Source organism: Rattus norvegicus, chromosome 10, assembly GCF_036323735.1.
Source record: "Rattus norvegicus strain BN/NHsdMcwi chromosome 10, GRCr8, whole genome shotgun sequence".
Lineage (NCBI taxonomy): Eukaryota > Metazoa > Chordata > Mammalia > Rodentia > Muridae > Rattus > Rattus norvegicus.
In genome coordinates this window covers 67,226,902-67,250,180 of record NC_086028.1, presented here as the reverse complement: position 1 = coordinate 67,250,180, position 23,279 = coordinate 67,226,902, and the positions used below count along the sequence as shown (strand labels likewise).

The window sequence follows — 23,279 nt, the reverse complement described above, 5'->3', positions numbered from 1 at the left end:
AAAATGAGTGTACAGGTTTGCACTGATCTTTCCCTGGAGATTTGGGCTGAGCCTGAGGCCCTATTCCCTAGGAAAGCCTTTGCTTTCATATCAGGGATTGTCACCGAGTGCCCCAACCCAAATTGGCAAGAAAATGGCAGTGGGATTGCTGTAGGTGGGACAGGCTCCGGCAAACTCAGAAAGTCAGCATTGGTTGACTACCATATCCTGCCTTAAGACAGTCAAGTCTATAAATGAACTATCACTGCCTCTTTGGCTTAGAATAATGTTGTTCAGAACTTGGTAAGTGTGGGGTAGTGTAGACAAGGCTGCTTAGATAAACAGGATAGCCATTAAAACTGCATTTACACTACCAAGGGAGGGCTTGCTGTATCCTAAGTGGTAGGAAGCAGGAAACCACACTGTGTCTTGAGGATGATCTCACCAGCTTACAGAGCAGTCTGCACATGGAGGGAAAGGCAAGAAAATGCCTTTCGGTGTTCGGAGAACCACAGGTGACTTGTTTCTCTTTTTCTTGACATGCTCCAAATTCTCTGTGATGAGTGTATTTTGCTTTCTGATGCAAAGTTTCTCTTTCTCTTTTCTTTCTTTCCTTTGTTCCTTTCTCCTCCTCCTCTTCCTCTTCCTCCTCTTCTTCCTCTTCCTCTTCCTCCTCCTTCTCCTCCTCCTCCTTCTCATTCTTCCAAATCTTGTTAAAAAGAAGTGTGTGAAGCCGAGGAGAAGGGTCAGTTGGGAAAGCATTTGTCATGAGGACCTGAGTTCAGATGCTCAGCACCATTCACAGACATGTGTGCCTGGAACTTCAGTGCTGGGAAGGCAAACAGAAGGATCCTCGGAATTTGCTGAATGTGTTTGTCGAATCAGTGAGCTTCAGGAAGAGTGAGATAAACCTGTCTCAAGAAGTAGGTAGATGATTGAGGAACACAACCAAGATCTGTCTCTGGTACACACACACACACACACACACACACACACACACACACACACACACACAGAGTGTGCGCGCATACACACTCATATACAGCACAAAACATGTGTACCAGATGGCCAGCATCAAAGTGGGCAACCCTGGCTGCAATGGATCAAAGATTAGCCCAATGAATGCACTGAAGTAGAGATAGGGCAGGACAAGGTACCCCAGGATTTCTCCTTTTGGGTGGACTAGATGTAGAAATTAACCGAGCACCCAGCATGTGCCAGCCCACAGCACAGGTGCCTCACATGGACCCTGTGTAGCAGCAGGACCCTCACTTGCCCATTACCCACATGAGGAATCAAGGCTGGCAGGGACCGAGGAGTGGGTGAATGAGTGAGCGCCCCCTCCAGTTTGATGATGCTTAGGAATTGATGGAAGTGACCCCATAATAATTCACAGGTAGGTACCCCAAACTCAGACAATGCTCTGAGTGAGTCAATTCCCATCTGACTTCCAGAGTGATACTGCGTTAAGACTTTAGTGTCCCAAATTCATAGGCGAAGATCCTGCCCCTTGGAGGATCTTGGAGGTCATGAGATTGCCCAGCACCACGGTCTGTGATTGACAGTAAGAGTCTCTTCTCCTGACCCTGCAATGTCACCTCAGCAGAACCTGGACTTATTCAATGACCTTGGGTTAGTGCTGCAACCCAAGATCTCTGGAAGGGTGGCAGATGAGGGATATGAAGGGATGTTTCTGTGGTACCGTTGAGTTAATTAAACCTGTGAGTCCTTTGGGTCCCAGAGAAGAGCAGGGGCTTAGGACACAACAAAGGCTTGGGTCTGATGTTTGTGACATCAAACCTTTTGTCCTACAACACACGTGTCCTCAGGAGGATATCTCTACTCTTCAACCCTCACTTTCCTCCCGTGCCAAATGAGGAAAGAATTTTACAGGGAGGTGCAAAGAGAACAGGATTTTAGGGAGTTTACGAGGGCTTAGCCTAAGGGTTGCTCTACAGCCATCTAGGCACTGGCTATCATCCATACCCTCTTTTTATCCCTCAATGTAATATATGGCTTGCATTAGTATTTGCATTTAGTATTAGTCAGTAGCATTGCTCTCATTGTCGCAGCTGAGTGCTATGCCATATGCTGGGAACAAGGACACTTACATAAAACCTGAATTCCATGGAGGTGAGACCCTCCAACCAGCTGTCAGACTGTGGTGAACCCCACAGTAGTTTGGTATTCCAGTGAGCAAGGGAGTATCCTGTGGTTATATAGGGAACATGTTTGAGAGGGCTTTGAAGGATGGGTAGGAGTTTGGTGGCTGAGAAGGAAGTGAAGAATGTTGAACAGAAAGTAGAAGGATGTGGGAGGTGTCAATCAATGTACCAGGAAGGCTTGGGAATGGAAAGGAGGCTGGTGTGGTTGAACTTGAAGTCTATAGATGAGGCCCATGGGCATGAAGTTAGGAAGGCCAGCTAAGGCCAAATATTAGGATGCTCTACACGGAAAGATGGAGGATCCTTGCCATTTAGCAATAGGACCCATTGTCCATTTCAGGTCATGACCTGCTACATGGGTTCTGTCACAGTGGAGCATGGAAATCCAAGGAACCTAAAGCTTGTTCTAATCCTGTGAGGGCTGATGGGAGCAGAGACAAGGAGAGTAGGGGAAGGGTTTGAAAGAGAGGAGAGAAAGACTATACATGGACTGACCCTGGGCTCCAAACTCATAGGTAGCAATGAACAGCCTAGTTAAGAGCACCAGTGGAAGGGGAAGCCCTTGGTCCTGCCAAGACTGAACCCCCAGTGAATGTGATTGTTGGGGGGAGGGCAGTAATGGGGGGAGGATGGGGAGGGGAACACCCATATAGAAGGGGAGGGGGAGGGGCTAGGGGGATGTTGGCCTGGAAACCGGGAAAGGGAATAACAATTGAAATGTAAATAAGAAACACCCAAGTTGGGGTTGGGGATTTAGCTCAGTGGTAGAGCGCTTACCTAGGAAGCGCAAGGCCCTGGGTTTGGTCCCCAGCTCCGAAAAAAAACAAAAAAACCAAAAAAAACAAAAAAAAAAAAAAGAAACACCCAAGTTAATAAAGATGAAAAAAAAAAAAAAAAGAGAGAGAGGAGAGACAGCGGGGTCTGTCTCTCTGTTTCTCTGTCTGTCTCTGTCTCTCTGTCTCTGTCTCTCTGTCTCTCTGTCTCTGTCTGTCTGTGTGTGTGTGTGTGTGTGTGTGTGTGTGTGTGTGTGTATACACATTTGTGCTGATACAGGCTTAAGTAAAAAGAAGGAAATGGTACCTTTAACTGTGCTTGTTTTAAACAAGCAGACTTAGCTGGAACCCCTTAACATGCAACAGGAAACTAGGCCTATCAGCAACTCCCTTCCAGGGCATCTCCCCACTCCCCGCAGGCAAGGTCTGTGCCCATGCCTCAAGTCTCTGACCCTTGCTCCCTCACTTCCTCACAACTGGGCACTCTTAGGTAGGATGCCCCCTGGATGTGTCACACTCCTACCGGACCCCCAGAAGCTGGGGCCATAGGCATGTTGCCATGTTTCTTTTCTCCTCACAGTTCCCAGTTCATACATAATAGATACCATGAGAGTGATGAGGACAAGTGATTTCAGCTTGTAAGTCAGAAGGGTCAGACTGGCCATTAAGAACAGATGTTGTCCCAGGTGATCAGGAGGTGACTGTGGCCTAAGAGAACCTACATGCACACACACACACACACACACACACACACACACACACACACACACGCACACACACGAACATTATTGCAAAACCCTTAATGCATGTTTGCTGAATTTTGACCACTGGGAAAACCATCACAAGTCAGTGCACCTCCTGAGGGAAGAGATGGCTTTTCAAGTTACGGGGATCTTCTATCAAGGATGGGCTGATCTGAAGAGCAAGAATTCAAGTTCTTGGGAACCCCTAGAAGAAATGCTGATGTTCATCAAATTAAGAGAAGTAACTACTGACCTGAAAGACTCCCAAGTAGATTAGGGTGGGTGATCACAAACTGAAAGTTTCTGCTGCCCTGGAGGGAAAAGCTCTGCCTCTTGGGGCTATGTAGAGTGGGGATATTGGGTAGGGGTACTGAGGGTGGGGTATCTTGCAGCTTTGTGGCCCAGGGTCAATATGTAACATCTGGAAAGGCAGTCTTCACGGATGAAGGTGTTTGATTGGCAGAGGATCCTCACTCCACCCCTTGCTCCTTCTGAGACATCTGTCTCCCACCAGGATCTCCAAGGCAGAGGTCAGGTTCTCTTTGGTTCCTTCCTGAGTGAAGTTGGCCCTTCCAATTTGGGATAGGGCATGCGTCAAGCATGGAAGTCCTAGAAGAGACTTACAGGTTACCAACTCACTGGCTTTCCAAGCTCAGAGCACCCAGTGGACTCTGCTGTGTCCTGACTCTACCTTCTCAGTTAATGCAGCCCTCGCATGCTATGAGCTGGGTGCACACTCACAGGCAAAACTCTCTGACTAAGGACTCTGAACTCCAGCCACTAACTCATCACTCTTGGGTCACGAGTGCTCCACATCTCTGCCCATTGAAATAGTAGATGAAAACCGAGACAAGGATTGGCAGCGAGCTACAAGTGCCACCCTGGGATCATTTCTAGAAAGCTCAGTGTGTGCAGTGACCCTTCATATGCTTGCATGGTCTTTAGAGCCTGGATGAAACCCAGAAGCAGTCAGGCCAGAGAGTGCTATCCCAATAAGTCTCTGGATACCACAAGTCTTGGTTGGATGTAGACATGAGCTCTAGGCCTTCACTGCTCTGGAGGCGAGAAAGGGGATCTGGAGTTAGAGAGTTGGCTCCCCAAAGATCTGACTTCTGTCACTCACCGCAGTTTCTTCAACTGGATTAGAGGAGTAGTGGATGGCTAGAACAAGCAATTAACAGGTACTCTAGCATGACAGTCTGCCAGTAAGGCCAGCAGGATGAAGTTGGGTTCAGCAGAGTGGAGACAGGGAATAGCTAGTTAGGAGTCCAGAGCCCTCTGGGTCAGGACTTGTGAGCAGCCACACTCTTCCCATTAGGATTTTTCTAGTGTCTTTTATTTTCCTTCTCCTCCTTCCCAAGCCTTGTAATAATCTAGGCACCGGGAGGCACTCCCTGAAGCTATTTTAGGCTAAGGTGAAAGAAGAGCCAGGCACAGCAGGCAGTTACCTCTGAATGGATGCGCTGGCAATTGTCAGAAGGCAGGAGATCTCAGCCCAGTGCCTCCACCCTGGGCAAGGCTGCCAAGACACAGGGGACTAGCTGCCCCCAACCCGGGCTATATCCTGGGGCAGCAGCTAGAGAAGGGCCTAGGCTGACCCCGCAGCAGGCTCTTGTGCGTGGAGCCATGTTGTTGCTTTTTTGCCTACGTGGGGGATCTCAGCGGGGAAGCCGCCACCCCGCAGCCCTTCTGAGCCCTGGAAAGTGATGGATGCAAATGCCATCCCGAGCCACTTGCTGAACATTGAATTAACTGTAGAAAATTAACTAAATGAGGTTGGTGAGTGAAATGTAAATGAGCCCCTGCCCAGCAGGAGCTTGGGAAAGGATCTCTGTGGGAGACACGGGCCGGCAGGAGGCTGGGAACTCTAAGGGTGTGCAATAAACAAACGTGTATAGCCCTGTGAACAAGGCAAGCAAGGGCCAGTGGCTTGCTGGAGGGGAGGGGGGAGGGGCTGTGTGTGGGAGGACAGATGAAGGAAGGTCCAACAGAGCAAGGGGAGATACTCAGGTCCTGGAGACCAGGTGCTCGTTTTGCCCCTCCCACTTTGAAGCGGCACTGTGTGGTTTGAGTTAACAAGCATGGGGCCTTATGATGATGGTGATGCTAAGACTTGTAAGAATTCCACCAGCATCCATTAGCAAGTGCCTTCCAGGCTTATGGGCCTCCCAGAAGCCAGTCTAGCACTGACCTCCACCTTAAGAGTCTCAGTTCTGAGCTTCTAAGAGAAGGCTTGGGTGCAGAGTTGTCTTTTGGGGTGACATTCGACCTGTGGTTCTTTTTTCATTTGGCTGCACCTGGCCTGGGCATCTAGCCTGGCCTAACCAAGGCATAAAAGGAGAGATGAAACTATGTAAATATGGTAAGAAGCAGAGTCCACCTTGCAGGGAACCACCTCTCCACCACAAACCTTCTAGAAACTTCTACCCCTGAGGAATGCTGCTGCCCTCTATATTTTGATGAGAGAGTTTGCTTCTTGGTCACCTTACTCTTGAAAGTTTCTTCAGTGTGTTGAGGTAGTCTTGGGAGCAGAGTTTAGAAGGGCCAACACGGGGCATCAGGACAGTGTCTCTACAGTGACATTGGCTTCCATGAACCTGGATAGGCCGACACTACAGCCCAGGTGCCATCAGAGGGCTTTTTCCCAGTTGAAAAGGAAAAAAATCTAAGTCATAGACTAGCCCCCTGTTAAGCTGCCCCTCTGTATGTGATTCCCAACTCTCTGGTGCCTCCTACTGTTTGCCTGCTGTCACTCACTGGCAGATGACAAATGAACACACAATTAGCAAAATTACCAGACAAATATTATCAAACAGCCGAAAGCTCATGCCTGGGGTTGATCTCTTGTTTGTGTGAGTCAGCCCATGTGTTAACTACTATAATTGTAATGGCTTACACATTACATCATCACGTCTAACCGGCAACTTTCCAAGAAGGAACAGGAGGGGCCCAGCCTGTGAAAGAGAGGCAGCAAAATTGATAGGACTTTCTGGGTTGTGGGTCATTGCTTCAAATGACATCACACAAGTAACCTAATCTTTCAGAACCTCAATTTGCTCATCCATGAAATGACAATCAATAGTAATGTCTTAGTCTGTTCTGCTGTGAAAGTGAGCCTTAGGCTGGCTAATTCATTCCTCATTGTTCTGGAGGCTGGGAAGTTCAAGATCAAGTGGCCACCAGATTCCTTGTGTGGCAAGGGCTCATTCTCCTCCCTAGTTAGTGCCCTTTGGAGGTTTCACATAGTAACAAATGGGACAACTCTTGGAGGGGGAATGATCCAGAACGGCCTGGAGCCTTTTATAACTTAATGGGTTCCAAAGCCTCCCCCTTTAATAATACCACACTGTTTACTAGGTTCCAACATATGAATTAGAAGAGGGGGACCAACTTTCCAACCGCAGAGAACAGTAACAACACTTCTGCAAGCCATTCTGCAAAGACCAGGAGCGATGACAGTTGCTTAAATAAAACTAGACCAGAGTGGTCTATGTTAGCACTTATATAGCTTTCAATTAAATTAAATAACAGTATTTTTGATTCTGCACAGAGGACAAAAATTCCCAGATCCCCGATCATCTAATCATGTTCGAGGACACCCTGACTTGGCTGATCATGCTCAGAGATTTACCAGGTCTAAGAATTATCATTCTGCTTGTTCTCATGATTGTTTACTGGAATTTGAACTTTTTGGGTCTAAAAATATCACCCACAGAGGATACATAAACATTTTGAAATGTCTTAGGATATTTTAAGATCAAATCCCAGCCCTTAACCCAACCAATATTGTGCTCGAAATCCACAAGAGCCACCCTGATGCCCCAGGTGGGGCGAGAAAAGGAAGGGACAGTGACATCAGGTGGATCTCAGCCTTCCATCAGGAGTTCAGAATTGGGCAGGCCAGCCCAGATCTCAGTCCCAACCCAAGGCTGGGCTATTTGAGGATGAAGCCCCCAGGAAATGGACATTGAAGAAGCTTAGATGACTCCAACTCAGACTGTGGATATGTATCTCTTCAAGCTCTGGGACTACGGTGTCTAGCTTGAGAATGTGTCCCTTGGCACACTGGATACTGGATGCAAGCTAGGCCATAGGTGGCAAGGTTCCATTGTCCTACTTTAGCATCAGGAAGCCCTGAGAGGCTCAGTCTCAATTCTGTAGGCTGGGGAAGCAAAGACGATATGCCTTTTCTGTTGTTCCACAAGTCAGAAGAAGGCACTCAGTGATCGTTTGGATGCTGTGGTCCAGTGATTTCTGGGTCACCATCTGCTATTCCCAAAGAGGAGAGGAGGCATGGAATGTAGAGAGCTTGCAGTGCACTGGGGCTCACACCCTTGTTCTCAGGTGAACCTCCACACCTGTACTGTGACATTATGCCTCCTTCTCCTTACAGAGGAGGCACTTGCCGCTGGATTGTTAGGAAGCAGGCAATGGCCGCATAGCCAGTCAGTATAGATCTGGTCCACAGTCTATTGATTTTCCTCTGCCCTTGAATTGAGTTTGGTTGCTTAGAAAGGCTTGAGGCATCACCCCTGCAGCATGTGGCCAGGAAAGCATGTGGCCAGGGAATCAGGGGAAGGCAGGGCTAATATTCTGGTCCTCGGTCAGCTGAGAATAGAACACTGGGAAGCCAGGAGGCTGGGGAGATGAATGGACCAGGAAGCTTCTGACCATTCATATATGTCAGAGGTCAGGAGAGGAGAGACTGCCGCTGCATATGTTACTGTGACTGTCAGAGCTGGCCCCATCTTTCTTCCCTGGCTCACAGCCCTGCAGAGTCTGGACTTCAGCAGAGGGTAGCTTTGAGTGACAGGGGGCTGGCAGGCCCAAAGCCATGGCAGCAGTGAACCAAACAGCTTGAAGAAAGGGACAACTTTGGCCAAACAGCTTCATTGCAGCTGGCATGGTCATCCCTGCCACTGTCTGAGGGTTGGCAGGCCAAGAGGCACTGACTCAGTCTTGTAAGAAGGGCAGAAAAAGGAGGTGGGAGGGAGGTGAAGTTGGTCTCCTGAGTCAGCTGAGAGGAGGGAACCAGCCGAGAGAGAGAGAGAGAGAGAGAGAGAGAGAGAGAGAGAGAGAGAGAGAGAGAGAGAGAGAGAAGCCAGTAAGGAGGGTTCTTCCACAGTTCTTTTCTCCTTTCCTGATTGGGTTCCTGACTAATGCCCCTCATAGTGGACTGTGGTCAAAATACATAAAATAAATAAAACCTTTTCTCCCCAAGTTGTTGCTCTTGGTCGGACTGTTTATCACAGCATCAGAAAGAAAAGGAGGATCACTGGCAGTGAGCCTTTGACTTATAGCCCTGGAGAAGCTCCAGATAAAGGAAGAGTGTGGCAAACTCTTGGGTGGCCTGTGTTTCCTCTGCCTCCTAATTTGTCTAACTTGGTAAACGTCACCTTTGCTCTACCAAGTATGGGTTGTTCTAAATTCCATCCCACCACAGCCCCTTAAATCACCATAACTCATTACAGGGAACTCGGAAATCTTAGCAATAGTGAAAGCTTCCTGAATAGGCAAAGGCCAAACATTGTTTCAAAATCAAATGTGTGACAGACCCGAGGATCTCTGACAGCACTTTCCCATGATGCATCCCCAAACGTCACTGCGGCTTCAGTTCTGAATACGTACCATGTATGCGGCAGTCAAGGCACTGGTGAATGCTGGCTGAGAATTTGGGGCTCAGATTTGAAACTAACGTTAGGGTTTGCAGAGTTTTCTGTTCTTACAGAAACATTTTGTTTCATATTTTTTACCATCATCCCTCAGCTCCTCAGTATCACTGGACTATATTACATTAGCAAAACAAGTGTGGTCTACCTCATTAGTACATGCATTTGCTTTACTGTGTAAATTACTCAAGAGTGGAGTTACATGCACAGCAAAGGATTGTTTTAAAAACGGATTTCTCTTCATCTTTTACTTTCTATTATTATGTGCATATGTATTTATGATGTGCACGTGTTGGCACATGTATGAGATGGTGCAGGTATGGAGGTCAGAGAACACCTTGCTCAAGTCGACTCTCTTCTTCCACTATTGGAATGGGTAGGACTCAGATAGAGGCAGGTTAGTGCAGCAAGGGCTTTTGCCGGCTGAGCCATATCACCAGTTCCTCAAATTCATTTCTTTATGATTTATTATAGTAAATGTTTGATTTATGTGCCTACTTTACATACCTATAGGCCAGGGGCTATAGAAAAAATTTCTCAGGTAAAAGGGGACCCAAATTTTTCTCAGGGAAGAGGGACTGAGATTAATTCAGGGCAAGCACGTAAACTAAAGACCACGGAGCCCATGGTGCTGTTGCATGTGTCCTGCCCAGATGCAGAAGTGGGGCACACCAGCTGCTCTCCTACAGCAGCTTAGCAGACACATAGCCCAGTGTCCTCGCCAACAGTCATGTCAAGTGACATTTCTTTGCCTCAGTCCAGGCCCTGTGATACAGATCTTGTAAGCCCTCTGATATGACCTGTTATCTATGACCTCAGTGGCTTAGTAAAGAAAAAGGATGTCAGAGGTCGAGGAGCAAGGCCAGTCCTGCTCTAGGTCACCCAGTATAAATCCACAACATAAGGCTTAGGACTCCTGGGCCTTTTCTTCTGGTCTCCTGACACATGGATACGCAGAATAGAACACGGATGATGAGGGGGAAAGATTCTAGACCTCCTTCTGTTTTCACCCAGGCGGATGAGTCAGAGACAGTTCAGTTTTTCTTTTGATGATATATCTGGACTGTCAAGTTGGCTACAAATCTCAAGGCCTTTATGTGAGGGATTTTCCAGAATAGATTGAAGTAGGAAGGCCCACCCTAAGAGTGAATAGCACTGTCCCAAGGGCTGGGAAGGATAAAAGAAAAGACAAAACAAAACAAAGAAAACCAAAAAGGAGAGAGAGAGAGAGAGAGAGAGAGAGAGAGAGAGAGAGAGAGAGAGAGGAGAGAGGTCTAAGCAGGCACACTTGAATTCCTCTGCTTTCTACCAGTGAACACAACGTGATCAGCTGCCTCTGCCTCCTGTCCCACTGTACCCTCAGGTCATGAGTCAGAATAAGCCATTCTTTAAGTTGCTTTGGTCGGTTGTTTTTACGACAGCAACACTCCGGATCCTGCCTTTTCTCTGTCCTAGCTCACACCTCTCTGTGGTGGCCCTGAGAGTATTCTTAGGCCTCTTTGGAATGTACCAAGTAGAAATGTTTCCAGATTTCCTTTTCCAACTATGCTAGCCAGGGGTGCATGGGCTCCAAGTCCAACCACTTCCTTCTGTGGAAATAAAAAGGATGGAAGGGAAATTCCTTTTTCCATGAGTAACTTTCTAGTCCAGCTGTAAGGGGTGAGGGGCAGTGGACTTTTACAGAGTTCTGTGAGGCTGAGGTGGAGACTTGAGGGCCTTACAAAAACCTCTTCCTTAGTCACCTGTGTGACCTTGAGGTATTGTTTTGTCCAACCCCTGACCTTCATTACCCCAACCATAAATCAAATCTTGGACTAGGTGGTGAATAAGACCCTTTATAACTGCCCCAGTACATAAGTTTCGCAGAAATGTGGTCTGTAGATAGATGGACCAGTCAGCCTTGGAAACTAGAAATATTTGCAGGCACAGCCCTCGTAGATCAGCCTGTCATCTGCCAGGGGATCTGACGTTTGGAGAGAAATGGGTTCCATTTTCTTTCTTGGCACAGAACTCTGGCCAGCATAGGAGGTACCACCTTTTCCCATCTCCTGCCAGTAGATGTCTCTGGCTGGAAACAGCCTACTCTCTTTGAATATGTTCCCTAAACAATGGGATTTAGCAGCAACAGCAGGGAAACAGAGCCTAATGAGAGACTACTGAAATCAGTGGGGCAGAGGGCAGCAGGGATTAATGCCATCATTGTTAGCAGGAGAGGGGCTCCTGTAGGTTCCTTGGAAGAGGGTTAATCCCTTCAATCAAGGGCCTGCTCTTGCCTTTCTGGCTTTCCCTATGGAGTGCTGCAGCAATAAGACTTTCAGCAGATGTTGTCAGTCTTCAGAACCAATCAAAAGTGCTCTGAGGTCCAGGCAAGGGCTGGTAGCTGGACCAAATGGACTGGAGGGTCCCCTTACTGCATGGTCTCTGTAGTTTAGCCATGGATACTGAACAAGCTGCCTGAGCAGAAGCCAGGTAATCATCTCAGGAGCTCAGGAGCAACCCGAATGGGAAGGGGCTCTTCCTAGCTGTGCCATATCCAAACTCTGATTGTTCTTTGTGAGGTATCAGTGTATTAAGGAGGATGCATCAGCAATGGAATTCCAGGGCTGAGATTTGCCTTCAACCATTTGTGTGGATTTGGGGAAATGTAGTTAACAAGACCAAGTGTCCATTTTCACATGTGTATTTATCTCTATCTCACGGCAGTATTTTTATGAATATGATGATATAATGTTTATAAAGCTGTTCTGTATGTGTACAAAGTTTATAATGACTCCAATACTATTTTATTGATTCCTCCTCCTCCCCCTCCTCCCCCCCCCTCTGTGTGTGTGTGTGTGTGTGTGTGTGTGTGTTTATCTGTCTTCCACTCTGAGAATGAGGGCAGGAGCTCTGCAAGATCAGGGATTTCTTTCCTTTCTTTTTTTCTTATTTTTAAGTTTTATTTTATTTATGTGAGTACACTGTGGCTGTCCTCGAACACACCAGACGAGGGCATAAGATCTCATTACGGATGGTTGTGAGCCACCATGTGGTGACTGAGAATTGAACTCATAACCTATGGAAGAGCAACTAGTCTTCTTAACCACTGAGCCATCACTCCAGCATCAGGGATTTCTAATAGGATGACTGTTGGTGCTGAACTACAAGATCAACTGAGGCTGGGTCATCCAGCAAGAGGTAGGGCTGCTGGGAATCATAGATGGTTCCAGAATGCAAGACTTTCTGTACTGAAATCAGGAAAGTCCAGGCAAAGAGGGATGAACTTCTTCCTACATAGGAAGGAAGGGAGGGAGGGAAGGAGAAAGGGAGGGAGGGAGGGAGGGAGGGAGGGAGGGAGGGAGGGAGGATGGAAGCAAGGAGGGAGGGGGATGGAGGAGGGGGAGGAACCAAGGGATGAAAGAAAGAATGAAGGAACGAAAGAAGAAAGGAAAGGAAAAGGGGAAGGAAAGAAGGAACAAAGAGAGGAAAGAAAGAAGGAACAAAGGAAGGACAGAACAAAGGAACGAAGGAATGAAGGAAGGGAAGAGAAGAGCGAAAAAGATGTCACTTTCCAAACCAAGAAATCAAAACTCAGAGGCTGAGGTGCTGAGAGCCTGGCACTATCAGGAAGAAAATGGTTGTAACAGAGTTTTGCTTTCCCAGCAGGAATGGCAGCAGGGTGAACTGGTGAGCTAGAGTCCATTAACACCTTACTGTGTCACATTATTCAAGTTTCTGCCTAAGGTGGCTTCTGTGTCCCCACCTGTGAGATGGTGCAAAGTGGCCTTGGGTCCTCAGGAGTTTGTCCTTCAGAACATTAGCAGACCTCCAGCAGCAACAAAGAATCCCAGAACTTCACTCTGTGATTAATTCTCAGCTCTGCTCTTGGACAATGAGGACAGTAAGATGGGGGAGGGACATGGGGAGGGGTTGACTTCAGGAAGCTGGGAGGCAGAGCCATTGGAGAATATTCACATGGTATCTCTCTGAGGAGAAACTCTGCTGTAATTATCCTGGCTTGAGCCATCCATCTTGCCCATCTATGTATGTCTTGTCAGAGATGTATGCCGTGCCATCACGACCTATGGTACTATATCAATGAATCTCCATTCAAACATCAAAGCCCATTTTGCACAATGGTCTTTAAGATAATTAAAAGCAATGCCATTGTCCTCCTGTCTGAAATACTTCTGTGTTTCCCAAATCAAGCCAGCACAGGTCCTGTGCATATGCCTCTCCACTGAAGCCCTTCTACTCCTCAATGCCTAAGTCCCAATCCTGTCCCCACCATCTGTGAAAGAATACTTACCTCGCACCTCCTTCTATAAACACAGAGGTAGGGATATAGTCCTCTGATTGCTGCGGGCAGGACATTTAGAGTCTGAAGAAAAACGGGGAACCAAATGTTCCTCAGAGTCCCTAGAGACCCACAAGGGTCTGGGACATGGCTGTGTGTGATGGGAAGCCCTAGACATTCAGGACAGCCCTTCAGAGCTCATTATTTCTATCAGGACAATCACCATGCCTGTTATAAGACTATTCTAGCTTGAAATACCACCGTTGGGAGCAGGAAAGATGACATATTGGGTAAAGGCTCTTCCAAGCCTGGAAAGCTGAATTTGATCCCTAGATACCACCTAAGGTGGAAGAATCAACACCATAAAATCATCCTCTGGCTCATGTACCCATGAGCATATATGTCCATACACATTATAATACACCCACTGGTGATAATAATAATAAATTTAAGAATACCTGGTTGGGAGCTGATCTAAGGCAGGTATCCTGACCATGAAAACACCAAGCCAGGTTGATATCTTCCCAAGACTATCTAGGTCCAAATCTTCGTTACTTTAAGTCTTGAGTCATTTCAGGCTCTTACAACCCTAAATGGTCAGACCTTTCTTTTCTACATCCTGCTATCATGCTGTCCAGAGAGCCAAGGGCCTGAGCCTCTGCACAGAACAAGGACTCTAACAAGACTGATAGTGATAATAACATTCCCAACCCCGGATCAATAGAGAGATACAGGAATAGATGCTCACAAAGCCCCTGCACTCATGCTTATTGTCATCCAGAACCCTGGAGCTTGTTTCTGGCCAGTGCCCTGAAACACTGGGGAATTCAGGAGGAGCAAAATCACTCTAGACACGACTCAAGAGTAAACAGCATCTTCTCAAGAGCTCCCTCATGTTGCTAGCCTCTCCACTCAGGCCAGTAATAATCTATTTGATTTTTCCCTTCTAGGAAATCATCAGTGGGCAGTATTTTGTTGTTATAGCGGTGAGGTGTTTTATCCTTGGTGTTGTTGCTACTGGTATTGTTTTATGAGAAAAGGTCTCGTGTAGCCAAACTTTTTATTCAGCCAAGGATGATCTTAAATTTCTGATCCTTCTGCCTCTCTCCACCTCTCCAAATGCCAGAATTTTAGTCAGACCTTACCATCTCTCACTTATGCAGTTCTGAGGAATTGAACTCAGTGCATGCTAGGCAAGCATTTTGCCAATTGAGCTATATTCCCAGCCCCAAGCAATGGTTTCTTATAACTTCACTATTTTTGTTTGATTGATTTCTCTCAAACCACAGTCCTCCAGACTGACAGTTGATAACCCATAAACAAATTAAAATGAACCTAAAGTTGCATTTAAAAGAACCTAAGGGAATATTTTTTAATTTTTATAGGCAAATAATTCTTCTTTAGTACAAAGATGTTAGCTCCAAATGGTGTATTGCTTCATATAGATAAATGCAGACTTGTCTCTAATCAAGCAGTAGTTTCTTGATTGTTGGGGATACAAAGATAAATAAAGCAGCAAGAGAGTTTATAGCTGGAGAGGAAAGTCCCCCCTCTCAAAAAAAAAAAAAAACCTTTTTTTCCCCCAAAAGTGAGAAATGTTAGGTAGCTTCATATAAGATGTTTCAGGAGGTCAGCAGACATAACAACCAGCTAGGATGATCGTCAAGAGGTTGATGGGCAGAAAGCAGTTAAGAAGAGCAGTGGAGAATAAACACAGTTGGATCGCAGGGTATTCCATGGAAAGGGAGCAGCTCAAACAATCTCAAAGCCAAGTGTGCAGTTCAACAACATAAACACTACTCCGTTGGCTCTCTTTCCTGGATTAGATCTTCCTTAATTCTAGTGTAGCTCCCAGTAACACCAAGCAGGCCTTCATTCAAATACAAGATCAAAAGAACATCATCTCATTAGCAGTCTCTAATCCCATGTGCCCAGCCCTGAGCAGTTCACCCTTAGGCCAAGGTCAACTCTTTCTCCTCTGAATGACATCAATAGTGAAACCACAGCACGTAGTGGGTGAGGAAATGCTTCTGTTGAAATAGAACTAGGGAATGGTGGTGTAAGGAAGACAGGATGGCCAATATAGCAGACACCTCTGCCTCTGCTTTTCAAGATATGGTCAGTGCAGTTTGAGAGCAGCCTGAATCAAGCCAGTGAAGAATCTCAGTGTGATTAAGAGCCCATCCATGCTTATTAGGGAAGTGCAAGAAAGAGGGGGAAATGGAGTATAGGTTGAGGATAAATTGGCTAATGCCATATTGAATATGGATAAACCTGAGCATGTGTGTAAGCTCCCAAGAATACCCAGAGCAAGGAAACACTGAAGATGTGAGAGATGCTAGGCGTATAATTGATGGAGAGAAGGCAGGGGTGGAATGGAAGGCTGGGGTGGCTCTGAGGAGGAGTGGGACCCATTCCCACTCCTATCACAGGGGAAAAGACAAACTCGGAGAGGTCCAGAAGCTCGCTGTGAATGATGGTCTTTCTTAAAGCAAGACACACTGGTGAAGAATTGTGGTTTCTTAGGATTGAGTCTCAGTTTTGTACAGCTGTTGAGCCTCACTTCTTGGATCATTGGTCTGGTTCCTGTGCATTTACACACCATTTCCTGTGAAATATGTGGCCCTTCTTCCCAACCCTTTGAGAAAATGGACCCACTTAATTTCATCACAGTGCCCTTGACATCTGGCAGGCAGAAGGGAGAGCAGAGCACTGCCCCTCATGTACTGCCTGTGTCTGTTTGCTGTCTTTGGCATTCATCCGTTGTGCTGAGTTACAATAACCCCAGCAGGATATAGGCAGAGCTCTAACTGTGATAGAGCATGACCTCACAAAGTGTCTATTCTTAGCAGATAGGGAAGGAGCAAAGGCCTATGGGTGCTCTTGTTGTCTGATTGATCATCCATTACTACTTCATAAGCATTTATCTTCTCTTGGCGGGAAAGACAGAGAACTAAGGAAATCATGACTCCCTTTCCCAGCTTCCTTAAGAACTTTGAAGCCAGATTGGTCTGGGCTTGAAAGCATATTCAAATCTCTTGAATGCATATTCAAATCTCTTCATCTATCTGGGTGGTCTCAAGCACTATTTTTTTGCTGATGCAGATCCACCAGGTCTCATATGGCCCTTATTCTGGGTATCTTGCTTTGTTTCCCTATCAGGAAAATGCTTCCAATCACAACTTAGTTCTGCATCTGAAATATTTTGAGCACCCTAACCATCCCCTGGTCCTACACACCACAGAGCTTAGTTTTTCCAGAGTTCCCATTTCACATGCCATGGAGGGATACACAAAACTACAGCATTCATATCTAACTCTGTCATTGGCTTGATCTTTCTCATTAGCTGTCAAGAGAGGTAACATGATTTAATTGGGAAGAATAGAAAGGGTTAGCACCTATAAAAATAACTTTTATTTGTTTCAGGTAATTGTTATCTCAAAGGCTTACTGCCTCCATCTGCTAACCTAGGCCTAGTTCTAGAAGTTTCTACCCTCTGTACAATCTTATCTAGGTATAGAATGTTTTCACCCTCTGAGACTTACTGCTGAATTAACTTACCTTTTCTAGCTCTTTCTGAACTCTGTTGGCTAGTTTAACTCAGCTGTTCTGACCCAAACTCCTCTTCAATCTGACTGATTCAAACTGGCTTCTCTCAGTTTCTGACTGAATTGCTCTGTTTGGCTTCATACTAACTTTGGGAATATGTTTTACTCTCCTTGTTCCTTCTCATTATCTGACTCGTTCTGTATTCACCTGTGTCTAGCTTGTTCTCTCTTCAACCCATCTCTGTAAAACTCTCCTGGTTAAACTTCCTTCTACCTCTCTCTGAACTGCTCTCTAAGTCACCTCTCTTTCCTCTATGTTCTTGTGAGAGTTTTGGCATGTCTTATTCTGTCAAGTCTTTCTTTGATTCACTTTATTGACCCCTCAGTTAGATGTCACTTTCAAACATGGATGCTTCTTTCTACAAACTAACTTTATCTTAATTGTTTGTGATAAAAGGGGCATATTAAGAGTATTTCCGTTTTCCATCCAGAGCCATTGTAGGTGTGTGCTAAGGCTGAGGCACACCACCACTAGAAACAGGTTTTTCTAGTAAACAACACAATCTCAGAGTTCACACTGTCATCAAATATCTTGCAACAAATACCCACTGTGTTCTGAATGTGAAACGTCATCAGGAGTCTCACGTTTTGAATGCTTGGTCCTCATCTGTGATGCTATTCCAGGAGGTTGCGCCAACTGTAGGCTGTGGAACCTAATAGGAAAAGTATGTCATTAAGGAGAGGTCTTAGGGGATGCTGAGCCAGTTCCTGTTGTACTCTCTCCTTCCTGCCTACCAAAAAGTGAAGAGCCCGCTCTGCCGTGTGTGCTCTGCAGCCATGATATACTTCCCGAGTCCATGGAGCCAAGAAACCACAAACGTAACCCTCTGAAACCCCAGGCCAAGATGAAACTTCCCTTGCTTTGTTTTTATGAGGAATGTTGGTCACAGTGGCATAAAAGAAACTCATGCAGTATCCTGTGGGGTTGACTTTGATTGGCCTAAACCAAAGTCAGAAAACAGCAAAATACATCTTTATTTAAGTGTGGACTTGGTCCATAAGCCACTGAAGACTAGAAGAAGCCTCTGAGTTGCTTGTGTGTCCAGCCCACACCGGATTGTTTGAGATGCAAAGATCCATGTGACCTCTTCGTCAGAGTCCTGTGTGACAGCAGGGACACAATGCTTTCCTTCCAAGTTGTGCCAACCTCGATCATGTATCACCTGCGTTCTGCCTTGCTTCATACTCTCTATTCATTGATTCACTGACCAGTTTTAAGTACAAATGTTCCAGAACATACCAGATGCTATTTCTTCCTTGCTGTGCTCTTCTCTTTTCCTTTATATGTGTTTCTTTGGGGTCAAGCTCTTACCATCCAATAAAGTGTCAGCAAGCAAGCTTTGCCTCAGGCTTTTCAGGAGAACTCAGCCCTCATCTCTGTGCTTTGGTTTCTTTATTTATAGAATTGACCTAATGGGAGCTCTCTCACAGGACTACTGGGAAATTAAGTGAGACCTTGTGTCTTAAACATATAATCTAGAGTGGTGAATTACAGAAGCTCAATAAATATGAAAAGCATTAATATCCACAATCACAGCACAATGGTAGTTACTTCTTATTGGGTGGCTGATACGTGCCAGGGTTTTATTGATATTGTTATTGGCAGAAAGAACATCGTAAGTGTGGGGGAATAAGATTGAGTGTATACTCTGTGGCCAACATGAAGCAGAATCTCCATGCAGCTATTTAGGAACCACAGTGATAACTAACAAGGAAGGAAGAGGCTGGTGGACACAGCTCAGCCAGCAACGCGTTTGCCTTGTGATCATGAAGAACCGAGTTTGATCATCAGAACCCACATAAAAAGACATTTGCAGTAGAGCACAGTTGTAATCCCAGTGCTTGAGATGGGAGGAGCCCTGGAGCTTGTGAGCTAGCCAGATCAACCTAATGGGCAAGCTCCAGGCCAATGAGAGACTCTGCTTCAAAATGAAAATGGATGGTATTTCTGACGAATGACAGCTGAGGTTGTCCTCTCTCTTGCATAGGCATGCTTACATATATGTTTGGTCACACAAACACATGTGCATACAGATACACACGCGCACATACACACAGAGAGAGAGACAGAGCAGAGACACAGAGAGAGACAGAGACACAGACAGAGATAGATAGATAGATAGATAGGTAGGTAGATAGATAGATAGATAGATAGATAGATAGATAGATAGATAATAAAAGAAGAACTGACCTTTGAGCTTTATGTCATAGGTATAATTTGGTACATCAGGTTGCTGGAAAGGAAGTACTGGCCAGATGAGTTGGTACAAATTGAAGGGGAGATGTCACCCTTTTGATTCCATAATAAACAGAGAAGCAGGAAGTAAGAACAGAGACAAGCCCTTTGGTGGAAAAGAACGAAAGCTAAAAAATAAAAAATAATAATAATACTTTGTCAGTCTCAAAGCTAGGATTGCCTAGTCAGGCCCAGCCACTTCACCATACAGACCATACAGCTATTTTTTTTAAATATGCTAAAGTTGCACTATTACCTAAGCAGAATATGTTCTGAGAAAATAATAACAACTAACATTCATAGAAAGTTTATTACATGCCAGGTGCTGTGCTGAACTCTTCATAAACTCTCCTCATTTCATCCTCTGAAAATGCTTAAGGTGCCAAGCAGTCCTGGCTCCCTACACATCCAAACAAAGGAGCTCAGAAATTGTGAGAATTGGCAGAAATCTTGGGGAGAAGCTTTTGATTAGGAAAGGCAATAAGCCCCAAATGTCTCTGGAAAGGTTGATCGATTGAAACGTGATGTAGGAAGTGTTACTGACTGACCTGACCATCTCTTCCTGCTCCAACAGGACTGCTTGACTATAGCTTTCAAGCAGAGCACTCCCAGGATGCAGCAGGAGATCCAAGGGGGAAGCTGGAGGTCGGGGGTAGGGGGATACTTCAGATCTCCTGCCCCTGGTTTTACTAGAGAAAAGTGTGCTCAAGTACTGCTTACAGCAGATTTGTATGGCATTTTATTAGACTGCAAGGCTCTGTGGCTTTAAACTTAGAGAATGACTGGCATGGTGCGGGACCCCACTGCTAAATGTGAATATTAGGTGGCACGAGTGTACACTGACCTCCAGTATAGATAATAATCTCATTCCACCCGTGAAGAGCAAGCTGCAGGGCTATAGAGGATGGTATTTGATTTGGGTATTATTCTGGTTAGTTGTTAAGGATGTGACACAGAGTAGAGAAACCTAGGAGGTGGGAATCACAACCCAGAGAATGCTTCCATTGGTTGGCCTGTCTGTGGGGCAGTTTTTGATTGATGGTTGATGTGAGAGAACCTGTGTCTCTGAGATAGAGCTACCCCTAGTCTGATGGCCCTGAGTTATAAATGGAAGCAACCCAAACAAGCCCATAAACAGCCTTTAGGTTCCTGCCTTTAGGTTCCTGCCTTGAATTCCAGTCCTGAGTTCCCTCAGTAATGGATCGTGACCTTGGAGTTCTAAGGATGCAACAAACCCTTTTCTCCCCAAGTATATTCCAGTCAGTGTTTTATATGTAATCCAGAGTTCATCCTGGATTACAAAGACAAGAATGAAACCCTGAAGATAGTGAGAACTGGAAGGTGCTGGTCCTGCGTGGCAGCAAGGATGAGCTTTACTAGCCCACCCCTGGACATGGACACAAGGGTAGGTCAACTGATCACTAACAGATACACTCACTTCTAGAGTGAAGAGAGGCCTTTAGTCAAGATGTCTTTTCTTTGGAGTGATAGAGAAAAATGTCTTTGCCTTTTCACTGTCCTTCCAGAGATCTTTTTTAAAGTTGCACAAGAACACAGTCCACATGAGAAGAAATGAAAACTTTGGCTACTGGCATTCACTGTGCATCTGTCACAGAGACTGGGGTAGTGTGACTGGCTCTGTAACCAGTTACCATGTTACCATGTTCCTGGCTCCTGTTCCTCCCTTGGCCATCCTCTCTCAGGTTTCTCAGCTCTCTGCGGTTTTCTCCAGAGGCGTTCTTTTCCCATAGGTAAAGCAGGTTCACACCTTCCCCATGTGACACACTGTCCCTCACCCTTGCTAACCTTTGTGCATTGTTTGTGGAGCTCCAGAAGATATCAGCCTTTTTACTTATGTTCAGAGAAGTGTTCTCCCCAGATGATTATCTCTCCACCCCCAAAATTTATTGAGTGCCTCCAACACGCCTGGCCGCTTGCCCATTGCTAATTGGGGAGTGATAAACCGACCCACCTCCTGCCCTCATGGAGTTTATGGTCTGAGAAAAGAAAACGTCAATAAAAAAACAATTAAATTCACAGTGAAGTTTATGAAGATGAACAGAAGAGGATGCTGTGAGGAAGAAAAGTCAATTTGGGGATAGGACAGTTTCATCAGTTCAATGGGAGGATAGGTTCTCTAGGTGGAAACGGCATCCTCAGTAGAAATCAGCCATCCGTGTCAGTCAGGCTAACACTGCTTCATGTCAATGTAATATGAAGCCAGTGGCTCAACCTACCTCATCCTGATAAAAGCACCCATCTTGTTAAACTCAGTGTAGTGCCTGGCTCACGGTGGTGGTTTAATTAATATGTTCTGTTGTTGATTTCGCACCTCTATAATCATACTAGAATATGGTTGCTCTGAGGGAAAATATGTCTGCATAATAAATTTTTCATCCTAATCACAGAATACATAGTTTACACCACCTACTGCAGCATGGCATATTTTAAATTTTATTTTATTTTTCACATGTCTGGGTGTTTTAGCTACATGTATGTCTGTGTGCTATGTCTGGTACCCATGGAGGCCAGACTAAGGTTATGTTTCCCTGGAATTGGAGTTTTAGACAGTTTTGAAATGCTGGGAATAGAGCCTTTGTTCTCTGGAAGAACAACCAGTCCTCTTGACTGCTGAGTCATCCCTCTAGTCCCTAACCCCATGCTGTAGTTTGAATAATAACATCTAACATTTATAAGAGCTCTTGCTCTATGTCAGGAGCTGTTATCAGCACTTAGTGGGTATCAACACCAAAATAATCCTATGCCACTGGTCTTATCTCCAGTCACTCCCGCTTGTGTGGTAAATAAACTGAGGCCTCAGGAGGGTTTGTCATGTCTTCAGGATCATATGATCAAAATTAGAGGAACCTGGTTCCACCCGAAGCAGGTGGCTCATCTAGGGCATTTGCTCTGAGGCACTTGTTGGAGACATATCCATCAAGTATAAGGATAGAGTCTGTGGGTTCATGTCCTTATTTGGGCATAGGCTCTAAAAGTCAGTTTTTCCTAGTCATTTCAACATCATCTTACTAAGTGTGAATAAGCAAACATGTGACATAAAGTGAATTAAGTTCTTTACCTCTCAGTTGTCACTGAAGAGGTTCTTGGGGACTTTAGGTTTAGGACATGTGTGTGAACAGATCAAACTATTTTCTGTCTTGTTCATTCTTCCTCTAGACCCCCTCCTCTACCTCTACTACTTCCTCTATCCTCTGATCTCACACTACATGCTTCCTCCCTACTTCTGGCAAGCTTTACTCTCTCCCACACACACACTTTCTCTCTTATGAAAGGACCTTCACCCGAAGGCATCTGCGAGAAGAGAAGCATGACTGCCAACTCACCCTGGGAAGCCCAAATGCTTAAATTGCTTCTTTTATTTTCAAAAAATATAGTCTGTGTTATTTGGAATGGAGAATGGACTCCCCTAGTCTTTGCGGACCTGCTGTTCTGGGATATTTTGTTAGAAACAACAGGAGAGGACACTGCCTCACATCCCCACAGCTCTTCTTGCTACGGAAAGTGTAATAAACTGCCAAGAGAGCAGGGGCCACTGCTGTTCTCTTGATGAATGTTTTTGAAGCTGGGGGAATACAGCTGCCTTGAGAGGCCCATTCCAATTATCCAATTATGGAAGGAGGGCATCTTGGGAGAGACCATCACAACTCTGGATGGTAACATGGTCTCCAGGGTGCTTGAATATCATCCACTGGGGGTATTTATTTTTGATGGAAATATGGTACTAAACTAAGGAATACTATAATAATAGTCAGGGAGCACCAGGTACAAAATGAGGAGAAGAAGAAAAGGGATTGGAAGGCTAAGCAAAA

At 45.6% G+C, this 23,279-nt stretch overlaps 1 protein-coding gene and 1 long non-coding RNA gene across 2 annotated transcripts in view; both read left to right on the top strand.

The window, feature by feature from the left end:
- The window catches only part of Asic2 (acid sensing ion channel subunit 2), a 1,069,930-nt gene that overhangs the window by 188,057 nt on the left and 858,594 nt on the right, over positions 1 to 23,279 (top strand).
- Positions 12,692 to 23,279, top strand: part of LOC134480705 (uncharacterized) — an 84,911-nt gene continuing 74,323 nt past the window's right edge. Inside the window, exon 1 of the long non-coding RNA XR_010055421.1 lies at positions 12,692 to 23,279. This exon is cut by the window's right edge and continues 23,789 nt beyond it. This is a non-coding gene — a long non-coding RNA (uncharacterized LOC134480705).